Raw genomic sequence first — 16,019 nt, 5'->3', positions numbered from 1 at the left:
TATTGAATTATATCCATATAAACATTAGCTCATCGATAGCAATTGTAATTCATTACTGATTTCGCATCGATCCATAAAATCATTTTCTTATCTTAAAACAAATACATAAACATTTCTACAAATATGCACATATATCTCATTTTCTTGATTTCATAAGCAATAATCACTTAACTTAATTCACAAATGCATTTCAAACACATATTGAGCACATATTAACATGTATAATTCACATCATCAACCCACATATTTGTAACCCACATTTTCATTCCTGAATAAGCTGTAACCTAACCGAAAGTACACATATACTCAAACATCCCAATAAATATCCTTTATAACTTTATCACATCTCAATATTCAACTAAACTCATTTCCAAAAGAAAAGTCAACTTCCACGTACCTGAACATTTAGTTCATTTAGCACATTCAATCATAGTTAACGTTACCCGTATACAGTCGAATAGGCATAAAGCCTAATATAATACACTGGCATGAGATTTATTCTAGCGCATAACTCGTATATCCAAAATTATCAACATTCATCAAAAATTCATTCAAACTTTCGAATGTCGAAACTTAATCAAAATAATTTCTTGAACAAGATTAACAAAATAGTGTCCATTCAACAATAGCACATATAGCTCTTACAATGCCATATCCTAGATATGGTCTTACATATTCTCACATATCGAGCCGATGCCATGTCCTAGACATGGTCTTACACACTATCTCAAATCAATGCCTTCGTCCCAAACGAGGTCTTACATGAACTCCACTTCACACACTTAGTGCCCACTGACCGATCTCGCACTCATAGTGCTCGGTTAAAGGAATTGCACACACACAGTGCCTCTAATCATTCACATACATAGTGCTCTTATTCATTCGTTAATACACATTGATATGACTTAACCAAGTCTATAAACATCATGTATGTACACTTTTAAACATATCATCTCATTTAAATTTGAATTCGTATAGTAATGAGCACTTAAACTTTGCTCAAATTACCGGCACGAAGCCTACTAGGCACGCAGGCCCGAATACACGTCACCATCATGATTACTCTTCGGGACCTAGCCCGGATATAACACCAGCACGAATGCTCTTTAGGGTTTAGCACGGATATATCACTAGCACGAATGCTCTTCGGAACTTAGCCCGGATACATCACTAGCACGAATGCTCCTCGGGACTTAGCCCGGATATATCACTAGCATGAATGCTCTTCGGGACTTAGCCCGGATTTAGTAACTCGCACCAATGCCTTCGAATCTTAGTCCGGATATGGTCACTTAGCACAAAGCCTTCGGGACTTAGCCCGGACATCATTCGAATAACCATGCACATTTAACAATAAATCATGACACATTCGTATTTCATTTTCATTAGCAAAACTCAAACACAAGACACTTATCATTCTTGCAATTTCGGCTCAATAGCCACACACAAAGAGCATGATTTTGATTTGCTTAAAGCATGATCTAATCAAATCATAATTTAAGCTTTATTACTCAAGAACTTACCCCTTTCCGCTGTCCGAAATCAATTTGGTAAGGTCGCACCCTTAATATAAATAATTGATAGAAAATATATATATATAGTGGGTTCGCACACATAGTGCTTAATAATCAACCACGCACACTTAGTGCCATGTACTTTAAACTCGCACACTTAGTGCCATGCATTTCAAGCCCGCACACTTAGTGCCAATCTCACAACCGTGAACACTTATTGCCCGCACACTTAGTGCCAATCTCACAACCGTGAACACTTATTGCCCGCACACTTAGTGTCAATCTCACAACCGTGAACACTTATTGCCCGCACACTTAGTGCCAATCTCACAACCGTGAACACTTATTGCCCGCACACTTAGTGCTGAAAACCAACCACTCTATACGCTTCACTGCCTTTTTACATTCGACAATTTCGTCTCTACATACATATACACATATAGCAATACACATTAGTATATCATTTACATTACTTGAATACAAACACAACATGCTTATCGACCATTCAACTTCCAGTTCCATAGCCACATACAAAAATCACATTTATAGTCATAACACTCTTTCAAAATTGCATCACTTATACCCTTATAATTCAATCCAAATCGAAATCCAAATACGAGTACATGATACGTACCTGATCAACTTAATAATTTAGGCATATCTAAGTGAAGTTATATCGCAAATTCTCATAGTCAGAAGCTTGCTACAGCTCGATCGGGATCAAGATTCATTACAATACAGCAAACACATTTTAATAGCCAAAAATCATCACACTATCATTTTATCACTTTATGGCATGTATAAATAGACTCACGCGTGCTACGTTAGTCCTAGAATCGACTAAACCTGGCTCTGATACCAATAAAATTGTAACACCCCGTACCCGAGACCGTTGCCGGAGTCGGACACGAGGGGTTCACAGACTAAATTCGCTTACTATCGCAGTCCATTTTAAAATTTTCCAGGCAGTTGGCTAACTACGACACTGTCACCTTAAAAATCATATCTTGAGTTTCACAACTCGAAAATCAGTTTCGTAATTTTTCCCTGAAATAGACTCATATTCCCATCTACATATTTTTTTCTAGAATTTTTGGTCAGGCCAATTAGTACAGTTTATTAGTCAAAGTCTCCCATGTTACAGGGATCGACTACACTGAGCTTTGCGCATTACGACTTGGATATCTCCCTGCACAGGGCTTCAATACTGATTCGTTTTTTTCTTAGAAACTAGACTCAGATAAATCCATACATATATGGCATGACTCCTAATTATCTCTGGTTAATTATAATGAATTTCCAAAGTCGGAACAGGGAATCCAGAAACCTTCTGGCCCTGTCTCACGAGAACCTGAATATCTCTTAACATACTGTCCATATGATCATTTCGTTACTTTCTATGAAAATAGATTCATCAAGGTTTGTTTAATAATTTATTCACTATTTAATTCCAATCCTACTATTTTAGTGATTTTCCAAATCTACATCACTGCTGCTGCCAGCATATGCCTTTAAGGTAGACATTACCTATTTCTAGTTTCCATGATTCAACTAGCCCTTTTAGCATAAATAGCACAAATCATGATAGCGATTAACCATTCCATACCAAATGATTATAACATTATGCTCAAACATATATAAGCCATTTTCGCATGGCTATATACATTAACCAAAATATTCTTCCGCCACTAGTCTATTTTATACATGCCATAAGACAATCCGAAACATAGCAGTAGTGATAGTGTGACTAGTTGCTGATGATCCCGAGCCTGTAGCTTCGCAATGAGATCTATAAAACAGAGGAAATAGAGTAAACGGAATAAGCATTACAATGCTTAGTAAGTTTTAAGCAGTGTCAAAGATAACAATCAAATTATAACATAGTTGTTCGTATTTTTATTTCACTCTTCCTTCGGGCATACCATCCCTTTACCGAATCTGCACATCTCATCATATACAATAGGCAGATAAACTTTCACATAAAAGTGAGCTCATGTGACATAGATATATCGTATGATTTCACATCACCTCTCACACTGATCCGATGTCACATAATCATAGGAATAGTCTCATAGATTGCTCTCGTATGCATCACATAACTACCTTATGATTTAGTGCAAATCAAGCTCACATATAAACTTGGAGTACATACCTGTTTAACCTTTCCATTGAATATATTTATAAGCAATTCTTATTACGAAGTCTTACCCGGACATAATCTCCACACGAAGTTATCGGGTCTTTAGAGCTCGGATATAGTACAAGCACGAAGCTTAAGGACATTAATCAGTGATAATATTCTCGCATAAAGCCTGCGGGGTTTTAACCCGGATATAGTACTGACACAAATGCCCTTCTGGACTTATCACATTTATACACTTTCACATCCATCACGTTGGCCACTCGCCCTGTCACATATATATACACTTCCATTGATCACATCGGCCCTTAGCCTTATCACATATATACCTTTCACATTCTCCTTGGCCACTCGCCTGTCACATATATATACACTTCCACATTCATCACATCGGCCATTAGGCCTTATCACATATATACACTTTCACATTCATCACATCGGCCATTAGGCCCTATCACATATATACACTTTCACATTCATCACATCGGCCATTAGGCCTTATCACATATATATACACTTTCACATTCATCACATCGGCCATTAGGCCTTATCACATATATACACTTTCACATTCATCACATCGGCCATTAGGCCTTATCACATATATATACACTTTCACATTCATCACATCGGCCATTAGGCCTTACTATCATTTCATATTCGAATACTCATAAACTTACAATATCACGATTTAGAATTCAAGTATGGGTTTAATCAATAGCTTATGAGCAACTAAAACAAGTTTATCAGGTTCACAACATAATCTCAAATTCAGCACAAGCTGTTTTCCTGAGCAATAGTCACTAAATTATTTATAACTGGAGCTACAAAACTCCAAATCACTTTCTGTTAATTTTCCTGAATATAGACTCGTATATATTCCATCCATAAAATTTCCAGAATTTTATGTTTGGCCAATCAATACCAGATTTTTCTTAGAGTTTCCCCTGTTTCACTGTTTGACTAATCTGACCACTCTTCACTACGAATCAAATTTCTCATTTTACAGAATTCAAAATGTGTTTTATTTGATTTCATTTGAAACTAGACTCATTAAGGAGTGTAAGCATTTAAATTTTATCTTATAACCATTTTTGTACAATTTATAATGATTTTCTAAAAACAGAACAGGGGATTTCGGAGTCATTCTGACACCGTCTCACACAACTTTAAATATCTCATTATCGGAAATTCCTTTGCTTACACGGTTTCTTTTATAAGAAACTAGACTCATTAAGCTTTAATTTCATGTCTCATTCAGCCTCTAATTCAAGTCCATAAATTTATGGTGATTTTCTAAAGTCACGTTACTGCTGCTGTCTGAAGCAGACTATTTCAAATTACCCTTAAATTCCCAAGCTCAAACACATAAGAACTTACCATTTGAGCTTAGAACATATCATGGCCAATCATATCTTATTAAATCAACTCATCATGTCCTATTATAATTGGATTTACTCAACGTTTAAACACTTAAAACTTACCTCGGATATACTTGAACGGTTGCGGAAAGGCTACTCAATTACTTTCTCTTTTCCCCTATCCAACTTCGACCCTCTTTGCTCTTGAGCTTAATATAAACAAATAGATTTATTTAATTACTTAACCAATATCATTTACTATTTAATCACTTATCAATAGGCAATTTAATTTAATACATGTATATCATAGAGTTAAGCTACAAATGACCTTAATAACTAGTTATTTAAACACCATATATATATTCCCTACTCATGCACAACCGAACACATTATTAGGCTACAATTATTCAATACTACAATTATAGCATCATCATATAAATAAACCCATAATGACCTAATATACTTTCTTGTCGAGCCACAATTAAGGCACAAACTAATCATTTCAATGTAAGATACAATCACATACATTGTCATTGCATCCATTTCATAATAATTAGTACCCACTCGAATATATATATATTTTTGCATTTTAGCAAAAACACATTCCCAACTAAAGCATTACTCAAGCCGGTTCATTTACCCAAGTATCTCATGCACTTACACAACAAACAAAATTTTCAAATTGAGCTAATTATATGACCGATTATACCTCATAACTATCATCATTATCAAACCATTTTCACACATTTAACACTTTGAAAGACACCCAATCAACCCATATCCGAATGCATCATTTCAAACCAATAACAAATATTAATTCATGGGCTATGGAAGGAGCTTAACAATTAACTCAAATTCACATAAATTATCAAGAAATAAAAACAACATACCTCCAATTAGAAACACCAAGGCCGAATATCCAAGAACCTTTTGTTTTATTAAACACTCAAGCTCAATCATCTTCATGCCTCATCACCACAACATCAAAACACCAACCAAGAAAGACAACACCCATGGCCGAATATCATCTCCATCACATAGCAAGATTTAGACCATGGGCTAGGTAGAACTCAAACTAACAACTAAAACATGCATGCATCTCATGGAACATCATCAAACATACCTTAGCCTAGTTACATGCATGGCCGAATCTCTTCAACCTTTCTTCTTCCTTCCTTCTTCAAATTTTCGGCCAAGGTGTTAAAGGATGAACACCCTTTCTTTTTTTTTTTTCTTTTCTTTGTCTAGTTACGGCAAAATGGGGGGGATGGATGAGACAACTTTGTTTTCATCACCCCTCTCTTTTCATTACTTAATTACTAACCCTTTATTTATTCTTTCTAACATAACACACTAAGCCAACATGTTCCCAACATGTTTCCACCCATAGCATGGCCGGCTACTAGCTCAAATTTTGGGTAATTTGACATGCAAACCCATCATTTTCATAACATGCATTAATAGGCCACTTCACATTTGCCTAGCACATTTCTAAATTTTCTCACATAAGTCCTATTTAATAAAATTCACTTACAATTAACAAAATTCAAACATGAAATTTTCACACATGCATATATACATATAATAAGCATCAAATATGATGGCTAATTATTAGTATGACTCGGTTTTGTGGTCCCGAAACCACTTCCCGACTAGGGTCAATTTTGGGATGTCACAGTATTATCGACGGTTCGTAAATGGATTTTCTATAATGCTGCTCCTATGACTAGACTACTCCGAAAGGATGTTAAATTTGAATGGACGGAAGAATGTCAACAGAGTTTCGAAGAATTGAAAAAGTTATTAATTGAAGCACCAGTGTTGATACAACCCGAATCAGGTAAAGAATTTGTGGTGTATAGTGATGCTTCCCTAAATGGTTTGGGTTGTGTCCTCATGCAAGAAGGAAAAGCGGTGGCTTATGCTTCGAGGCAGTTAAAACCTCATGAGAAGAATTATCCTACTCACGATTTGGAATTGGCTGCAGTGGTGTTTGCTTTGAAGATTTGGCGACATTATTTGTATGGTGAAAAGTGCCGAGTATATACCGATCACAAAGTCTTAAATACTTGATGTCACAAAAAGACTTGAATTTGAGACAGCGAAGATGGTTAGAGTTATTGAAAGATTACGAGCTTGTTATCGATTATCATCCGGGAAAAGCGAATGTGGTTGCCGATGCTTTAAGCAGAAAGTTGTTGTTTGCTTTGAGAGTTATGAACACTCAGTTGAAAATTTCAGATGAGGGTTCGATTCTAGCGGAGTTAAGAGCAAGACGATGTTTTTACAAGAGATTTCTGAAGCTCAAAAAATGATCAAGATTTGCTAGCCAAAAGAAAACAGTTTGAAGCTGATACGGGATCAAATTTCAGAATCGGTTCTGATGGTTGTTTGATGTTTAAAAATCGGATTTGTGTACTGAAAAATGATGAGTTGATTCAAAAGATTTTGCATGAAGCACATAATAGTTGTTTAGCGGTTCATCCGGGCAGTACGAAGATGTATAATGACTTGAAGAAAATGTACTGGTGGAGTGGAATGAAAAGAGATATTTCTGAGTTTGTATCAAAGTTCTTAGTTTGTCAACAAGTGAAAGCTGAACACCAAGTACCTTCGGGATTACTCCAGCCTATTATGGTTCCTGAATGGAAATGGGATCGGATTACTATGGATTTTATATCAGGGTTGCCGTTAACTCTAGGGAAGAAAAATGCCATCTGGGCAATAGTTGACAGACTGACTAAATTGGCTCATTTTATTCCAGTAAGTACAAATTATTCTCTTAATAAGTTAGCTGAATTGTATATCCGAGAGATTGTTAGACTTCATGGGATACCTTTGTCAATCATTCGGATAGAGATCCGACGTTTACCTCACGGTTTTGGAAAAAGTTGCAAGAAGCATTAGGTACAAAGTTAAATTTCAGCACTGCCTTTCATCCACAAACTGATGGACAATCAGAGAGAGTAATTCAGATTCTTGAAGACATGCTCAGATGTTGCGTATTGGAATTTCAAGATAGTTGGGAAAGGTACTTACCATTGGTAGAATTTGCTTATAATAATAGTTATCAGACAAGTTTGAAGATGGCACCTTATGAAGCATTATATGGTCGTAAATGTCGGACGCCATTTTATTGGACTAAACTCAAGGAAAGTCAGATTTATGGAGTTGATTTAATAAAAGAAACCGAAGAAAAGGTGAAAGTGATTCGAGATTGTTTGAAAGCTACTTCAGATAGATAGAAATCTTATGCGGATTTGAAACGAAAAGAAATGGAGTTTCAAGTTGGTGATAAGGTATCTTAGAAAGTGTTTCCATGGAAGAAAGTCCTTAGATTTGGACAAAAGGGCAAGTTAAGTCTGCGTTTTATTGGACCGTATGAAATAATTGAAAAAGTTGGACCGGTAGCATATCGGCTAGTGTTACCACTCGAATTAGAGAAGATTCATGATGTGTTTCATGTATCTATGTTACGTCGGTATCGTTCGAATCCTTCACATATAATTTCACCGAAAGAAATTGAACTGCAACCGGATATGACTTATGAAGAAGAACCGATTAAGATTTTAGGTCGAGAAGTCAAACAACTAAGAAATAAAAGTGTTGCACTTGTGAAAGTGTTGTGGCAAAAGCATGGGGTAGAAGAGACTACATGGGAACCTGAAGAAACTATGAGAAACCAATATCCACACCTGTTTACCGGTAAGATTTTCGAGGACGAAAATCCTTAAAAGGGGGGGAGAGTTGTAATATCCTGAATTAGGGCTTAATCGGAATAGTGGTTTCGTGACCACAAATCTGAGATAGAAATAATAATTTTATAATTATTTCGATGATTATGATATGATTGCATGATTGTGTGAAATTTTCGTGATGAAATTCTATGCCTAAAGTGCTTAACTTGAAAGTAGGGACTAAATTGAATAAGTTGCAAAACTTGCATTCTAGAAGTTTTAGTATGAAATTGTTTTGGAATATTAATGAGGAGGTCTTAAATAGAAATTTGACCAATTTTAAGTTCATGGAAAAAATAAGGACATGGAAGGAATTTTTGAAAAGTTTAGTAGTAAGGGTATTTTGGTCATTTAGTTATTAAAATGAATTAAAAACAAAATTGAAAGCCAATTTTTGTCCATCTTCTTCATTAGGCCAAAATTTCAAGGGTTCTCCATAGCTAGGGTTTGTTTCAAGCTTCCAGCTCCATAGTAAGTGATTCTAAGCCCCGTTTTTAATGTTCTTTACGTTTTTGGAATCCCGGTAGCTCGATTAAGCTTATGTTAGCAATAATTCAACCTAGGGTTTATATTTGGAAAATATCCATAGGTGAAATTTGTGTATTTGATGTTTTATGATAGAATATGTGGTTTTAAATTATGTTAGACAACTTGTGCTACCGTTTGAGTAAAACGAGTAAAAGGGCTTAATCGACAAAAATACCTAAGTCACAATATATGCTAGAGAGAGAATTTGATGTGCCATAGAGGGAAAAATGACAATGTTAAAAACATAAGAATAGAATAAAGTTTAATCCCGAGCAGGGAAAAGTTAATTATGCAAAGTTTAGGGGCAAAAGTGTAATTTTTCCAAAGTTCGTATTAAATGCTGTTTTGATGAATGTATGTATTAAATAAGATTAATTTGGTATTATAGATCAAGAAAAACGAGATTCAAGTCGCGATCGAGGAAAAGAAAAGATTGTGGACTAAATTGCAAAATCTTTATATTTTGGTACCAAGGTAAGTTCATGTGTAAATAATGTAGCATAATGGTTATTTTTAAGTTATTGATGTTAATTATATGTTATGCTGAATTTTATTATGAAATGTATGCTTTGTGGTTAATTTCAAATAATATGTAAATTATGTGAACTACTTGTTAAATATAATTGTTACCGGAGTATTGATTTCGGCATTCTACGAAAGACGGCAAGGATAAGTGTTCGAGGAAAAAGCCCGTTTGAACCTTAGGAATAAATTAGGATACAAGTGACATGTCACTAGGATGGTTGAGCATCCGAACTCGTTGAGTTGAGTCCGAGTTCACTTATGGATGCAAATGTCCAAACTCGTTGAGTTGAGTCAGAGTTTGTGAAATGTAACTAGGCATCCGAACTAGTTGGGTTGAGTCCGAGTTCACTTATGGATGCGAACGCCCGAGCTCGTTGAGTTGAGTCCGAGTTAATTAGGGGCGGGTTACATGATTTCTTGATTACATATGAGGCACTTATGTGCAAATTATCCGTGTATCCGAGTTGTATTCCGATGTGTTCAACGGGTAAAATTTCTAGTGAAATGGAAGAACACTTAAGATGCAAGTGACGTTTTGGTAAGTGTTTTGAAATGGACACTTTGGACAGGTATGTTCTTAACCCTCGGGTTGAAAATAGATACAACAACGATAAGGTGGTAAGATGATGAATGATGTTTAGAAATGTGATATATGTTTTGGTGATACCATGCTAAAGTTGTTTGGTATATTTGTATTGTTATGTTACTTGTTATTTACATATGAACTTACTAAGCATTTATGCTTACTCCCTCCTCTTTATTTACTGTAGTTTTGAACAAGCCAGCTCGGGAATCGGGACGGGTCGAAGGTTCGATCACACTATCCAAAGGACTTTCATCTCGGTAAATGGCTTGTAAAACTTAAGTATGGCATGTATAGCAATATACTTATTTGTGTAAATAATTTTATGATATGGCCATGTTTGGTTGAGAAAATGTTTGATATTGATAAGTCATGGTGATGGCTAATTTAGATCATGTTTGATATTATGGAAGTTTAATAGGTTATCTAGTTCATAAAATTCATGGAAAGATGAAACTTGCCTTAAAACAGAATATTGCTATAGCAATGACATGAATTTGAAAAATCACTAAAAATAGTATAAATGGAAATAAATGATGAGTAAGTTATGAAATTGAATCTTAATGAGTCTATTTTCATGTGGATTGAACAAAACGGGCAAATAAATTATATTTTATGAGATATTTAAACTTTTGTGAAATAGGGCCAGAGTGATTTCTGGATCCCCTATTCTGACTTTAAAAATTCATAATAAATTTTAAAAAAATAATTAGAATTTTTATTTATATTTACAGATTCCTTATCGATTCTAGTTTTAAGAAAAACAAACCTCTTAGTCATTGAAATTCTGTATAGAGAGATATCTGATTCGTAATACACAGAGGTCAGAGCAGTCTAACCCTGAAATAGGGGAGACTTTAACTAATAAACTGTACTAATTGGCCCAACCAAAAATTCTAGAAACAATTAGTAAATATATATATGAGTCTAGATTTAGGGAAAATTTACGGATCTAGATTTTGAGTTTCATAACTCGAGATATGATTTTTCTTGTAACTGTGACGCGGGTAGTTAGAAGCTGTGAATGTAGAAACAAATAATTTGAAGTTCTTAATTTGATAAACATTGTTCGGTAACCCCTCAAGCTCGACTCCGGCGATGGTCTCGGGCGTGGGGGTGTTACAAATATACTCATTAGGAATTTTAAAAATATAATTTTAAGCCTCTAATTATTTTATCCAAATTTTTGGGATTTTCCAAAGTCAGAACAGGGGATCACGTAATCATTCTGAACAAGTCTCACAAAAACAGAAATATCTCAAGATATTGAACTCCTTTTCTTTCTCTGTTTCTTTTATATGAAAATAGACTCATTAAGATTTAATTTTATATCTCATTCAGTCTCTGATTCAATTTCTACTATTTTTGGTGATTTTTCAAAATCACGTCACTGCTACTGTCCAAAACAGTTTTATTGCTAATTCACTCTTTCACACTTTCTTTGTATTAACCTCATTTTACCATACATATCACAAATTATTTTCACCATATTTCATACATCACAAGTATAGGCCCCTGATCACAAGGTCACCATAAAATCATCCTCATGTATAACTTACTTGTTTATAACCTTACCACATCTTGGTCACTTAATGAACACATCATTCACATAACCAAGTTCCTGCACTTATTCATCACAAAACTCACAAAACAATACACAGAGAGTCTCCCGTTGAACACTTCGGATCAATCCTCGATACTTGGTGGTTTCAGCACATAGCTCAACCCATCATACAGTTCGGCTCTCTTGTACACATGGTGAACACTCAGTACCACCTATGTGACCTAGCCAATTTATCTCGTAGCTCTCTTGTCTACATGGTGTCCTTCACCTGGAACCACGCATGCGACCTAGCTACATATATCCCGTAGCTCTCTGTCTACATGGTGTACACATAGTATCACCCATGCGACCTAGCTACATCATAATGTCTTGTAGCTCTCTTGTACACATGATGTGCACTCAGCACCATACATGTGACCTAGCTACATACTATCTGTATCATCCAATCTTTCCGAAGGTTCAACTGGGATTTCTCTCTCTTTTCCAACAATTTCACCAATCAAGTAATTATCCACAAACATATTTCCAATATTATTATAAAATATCATAATACAAGTAATATTGATGTATTACTACATATAAACTTACATCTCATTTAATATCAAGGCAATACATTAAATTACACATTGCCTGATTAAAAATCATATGAACTTACAATTTCTCATAATATCCATAATCATAGAAATCACATTATGTATAATAATTCAATGCACTTCATGTACCATAGGCATATTTTTAAATCAATTCATAAACTTGGCACCATAATCATTTAATTTAACATAATTCAATTAATTCACTAAATTTAACTTTCAAATATAAATTACAGCATTATTGTTGTATTATTATCATACCAACTTACATACTCTCAACGCCTCGGAAATTATAATAAATATATCATTTTACATTGAAACATGCATAAATTAATGCTATTATAAATATGAACTTACCTCGATACTAAAACGGCAATTTTACCAACTTTCCCAACTTTCGATTTTTCTCTCATTCTAGGTTCAAATCTCATTTCCGGGATCTAAAACATCATATTTTACTTATTTAATTAATGTACTATTCAAAACAGTCTTAACTCAAACTTTTGAAAAATTACAATTTTGCCCCTAAACTTTTGCGTATTTACACTTTTGCCCCTAGGCTCGGGATTTAAACATCATCCCTTTTCTTATGATTTATGACATGCTGATCACTTTTCCCTTATATGGCAACATCAAATTCTCACTCTAACATATACTTATGACATTGGTATTTTTACCAATTAAGCCCTTTATCGTTTTCACCAAAACCGAGTAGCACAAGTTGTCTAACATAATTTAAAACCTCATATTATATCATAAAAAGCAAAATAAACTCTTTCACCTATGGGTATTTTCAAATATGAACCCTAGCTTAATTATTGCTAGAATAAGGTTATCAAATTACCGGATTCCAAAAACGTAAAGAACTTGAAAAACGGGGTTAGAACGGACTTACTATTGAGTTGGAAAGTTGAAAAACCCTAGCCATGGCTTCCCCATGCTAATTTCGGCCTCCATGAAAAGATGAGTCATTTTGGCTTTATTTTCCCTTTTTATTTCTTTTAATTACCAAATAACCAAAATGCCCTTCCTTACTAAACTTTTCAAAAATTCCATCCATGTCTAATTTTTGTCCATCACTTAGAAATTTGTCCAAATTTCGATTTAAGACCTCCTAATTAATATTCAAAGCAATTTCATACTAGAAACTTCTAGAATGCAAGTTTTGCAACTTATTCAATTAGTCCCTAACTTCAAATTAAGCACTTTATGCATAGAATTTCTTCACGAAATTTTCACACAATCATGCAATCATATCATAGATCTCAAATAATCATAAAATAATTATTTCTCTCTCAGATTTTGTGGCCCCGAAACCTCTGTTCCAACTAGACCCAATTTGGGCTATTACAACTCTCCCCCCTTTAGAGATTTCCGTCCTCGAAAATCTTACGGAGTGAAGTTTAGTATCTTTCTCATAATTTCCAGCATTACTAACTAATTGTTTTCAAGACGATACTTTAAAAATACTCTGTCATTCAATTTGAATCCCAAGATAACTCAGTCAACTCTGATATTTCTCTAACTCTGTCCTTCACTTGTCAACCATTCTTAGTCTCTGGTCAATATCTATAATTATTTTATCACTGAACTCTTTGACTTTATCGACAAGAACTCATAATCCATCATTAAACATCAATACCATTTAAAAATCATTCATTGCATGACCCTCAACCTTTGACAATTTTACAATTGATCCCGGGATAGCTAGGTTAAGCTACAATGATCCCGAAAACATATAAATCATCGAAAATGAGCTAAAAATTACTTACATGTAAGTAGTTGTTGTAGAAAAATGAATTAACCCTAGCTATGGCTTTTTCTTCTTCTAATTCGGTTGAACAAATTTGGGGAAGATGAATGCATTTTTTTTCTTTTATTTGTTTTTAGTTTAATTCTTAATTACCATATTAACTTTGTTTTTTAACTACTTAAAACACCAAATTCCTTGCCTTATTGTTGGTCATACATAGTAATGTTTCATAGCTATTTAACACCTTTAACTAATGAAACTCTACTTTTGTACTTTTTATGATTTAGTCCTTTTCATTAAATTAAGCATGCAAACAACAAAATTTCTTAACGAAATTTTTATATAACCATACTAACATCCCATAAACATTAAAATAAAAATAAAATAATAATTTACTCATCAAATTTGTGGTCCCGATACTACTATTCTGATTTTAATAAAAACAGGCTATTACAACTCTCCCCATAAAAGGATTTTCATCCCCAAAAATCTTACCAGAAAATAAGTTCGGGTATTGCACTTTCATAACTTCTTTCGATTTCCAGGTGGCCTCTTCTATACCATGACGTTGCAATAGAACTTTTACTAAAGTTATGCTTTTATTTCTCAATTCTATAACTTCCTGAGCTAGAATTATGATCGGTTCTTCACATACATCATATCTGGTTGTATCTTAACATCAACAAGTGAAATTATGTGTGAAGGATCTTATCGACACCGTCATAACATCGATACATGGAAGAAACTATGAATCTTTTCTAACTCTGACGGCAAAGCCAATCTATAAGTTACTGGTTCAATTCTCTCAATGATATCATACAGCCCGATAAATCACGGACTAAGCTTTCCATTCCAGCAAAATTGAAGGATTTTCTTCCAATGTGACACTTTCAAAAACATTGTCACCGACTTGAAATACAATGTCTTTTCTTTTCAAATCCGAGTAAGATTTCTATCGATCTGAAGCTGCTTTCAAACTGTCACATATCACTTTAACTTTTTCTTCAATTTCTCAAGTCAAATCAACACCAGATAAGTTTTCTCACTAAGCTCAGTCCAGTATAACGAAGTTCAACACTTTCAACCATACAAAGCTTTGTGCGGTGCCATTTTAATGCTCACTTGATAATTGTTGTTATATGCAAATTCAACCAACGGAAAATATCTCTCTCAGCTACCTTCGAACTCTTAAACACAACATCGAAGCATATCTTTGAGTATTTGAATTACTCACTCAGGCAACTGTTGGTCTAAGGATGAAATGTCGTACTAAAATGCAGTCGAATACCTAGAGCTCCAGAATCGAGATGTAAATCCTGGATCTCTGTCAGAAATAATAGAAACTAGCATATCGTGCAATCTAACAATCTCAGCAACATACAATTCTGCCAATCTCTCGAGTGAAAAATTCGTATGCATCAGAATGAAAATGCACGGATTTTGTCAAACGATCTACAATAACCCACACAACATCTTTCTTTCTCAGAGATAAATGCAATCCCGATATGAAATCCATCATAACACATTTCCATTTTCACTCTGGAATCATCACAGATTGTAACAAACAAGAAGGTAACTGATGTTTGGCTTTAACCTATTAAGAAACTAAACATTTAGATACAAACTTTGAAATCTCACGTTTCATACCTGGCTACCAGTACATCTATTTCAAATCACCGTACATTTTGTTACTACCAGGATGAATTGATAAGCTACTACTGTGA

The sequence above is a fragment of the Gossypium hirsutum genome, chromosome A10, assembly GCF_007990345.1.
Source record: "Gossypium hirsutum isolate 1008001.06 chromosome A10, Gossypium_hirsutum_v2.1, whole genome shotgun sequence".
Classification (NCBI taxonomy): Eukaryota; Viridiplantae; Streptophyta; class Magnoliopsida; order Malvales; family Malvaceae; genus Gossypium; species Gossypium hirsutum.
The sequence above is the reverse complement of the archived record's forward strand: the minus strand, read 5'-3'. Positions refer to the sequence as shown.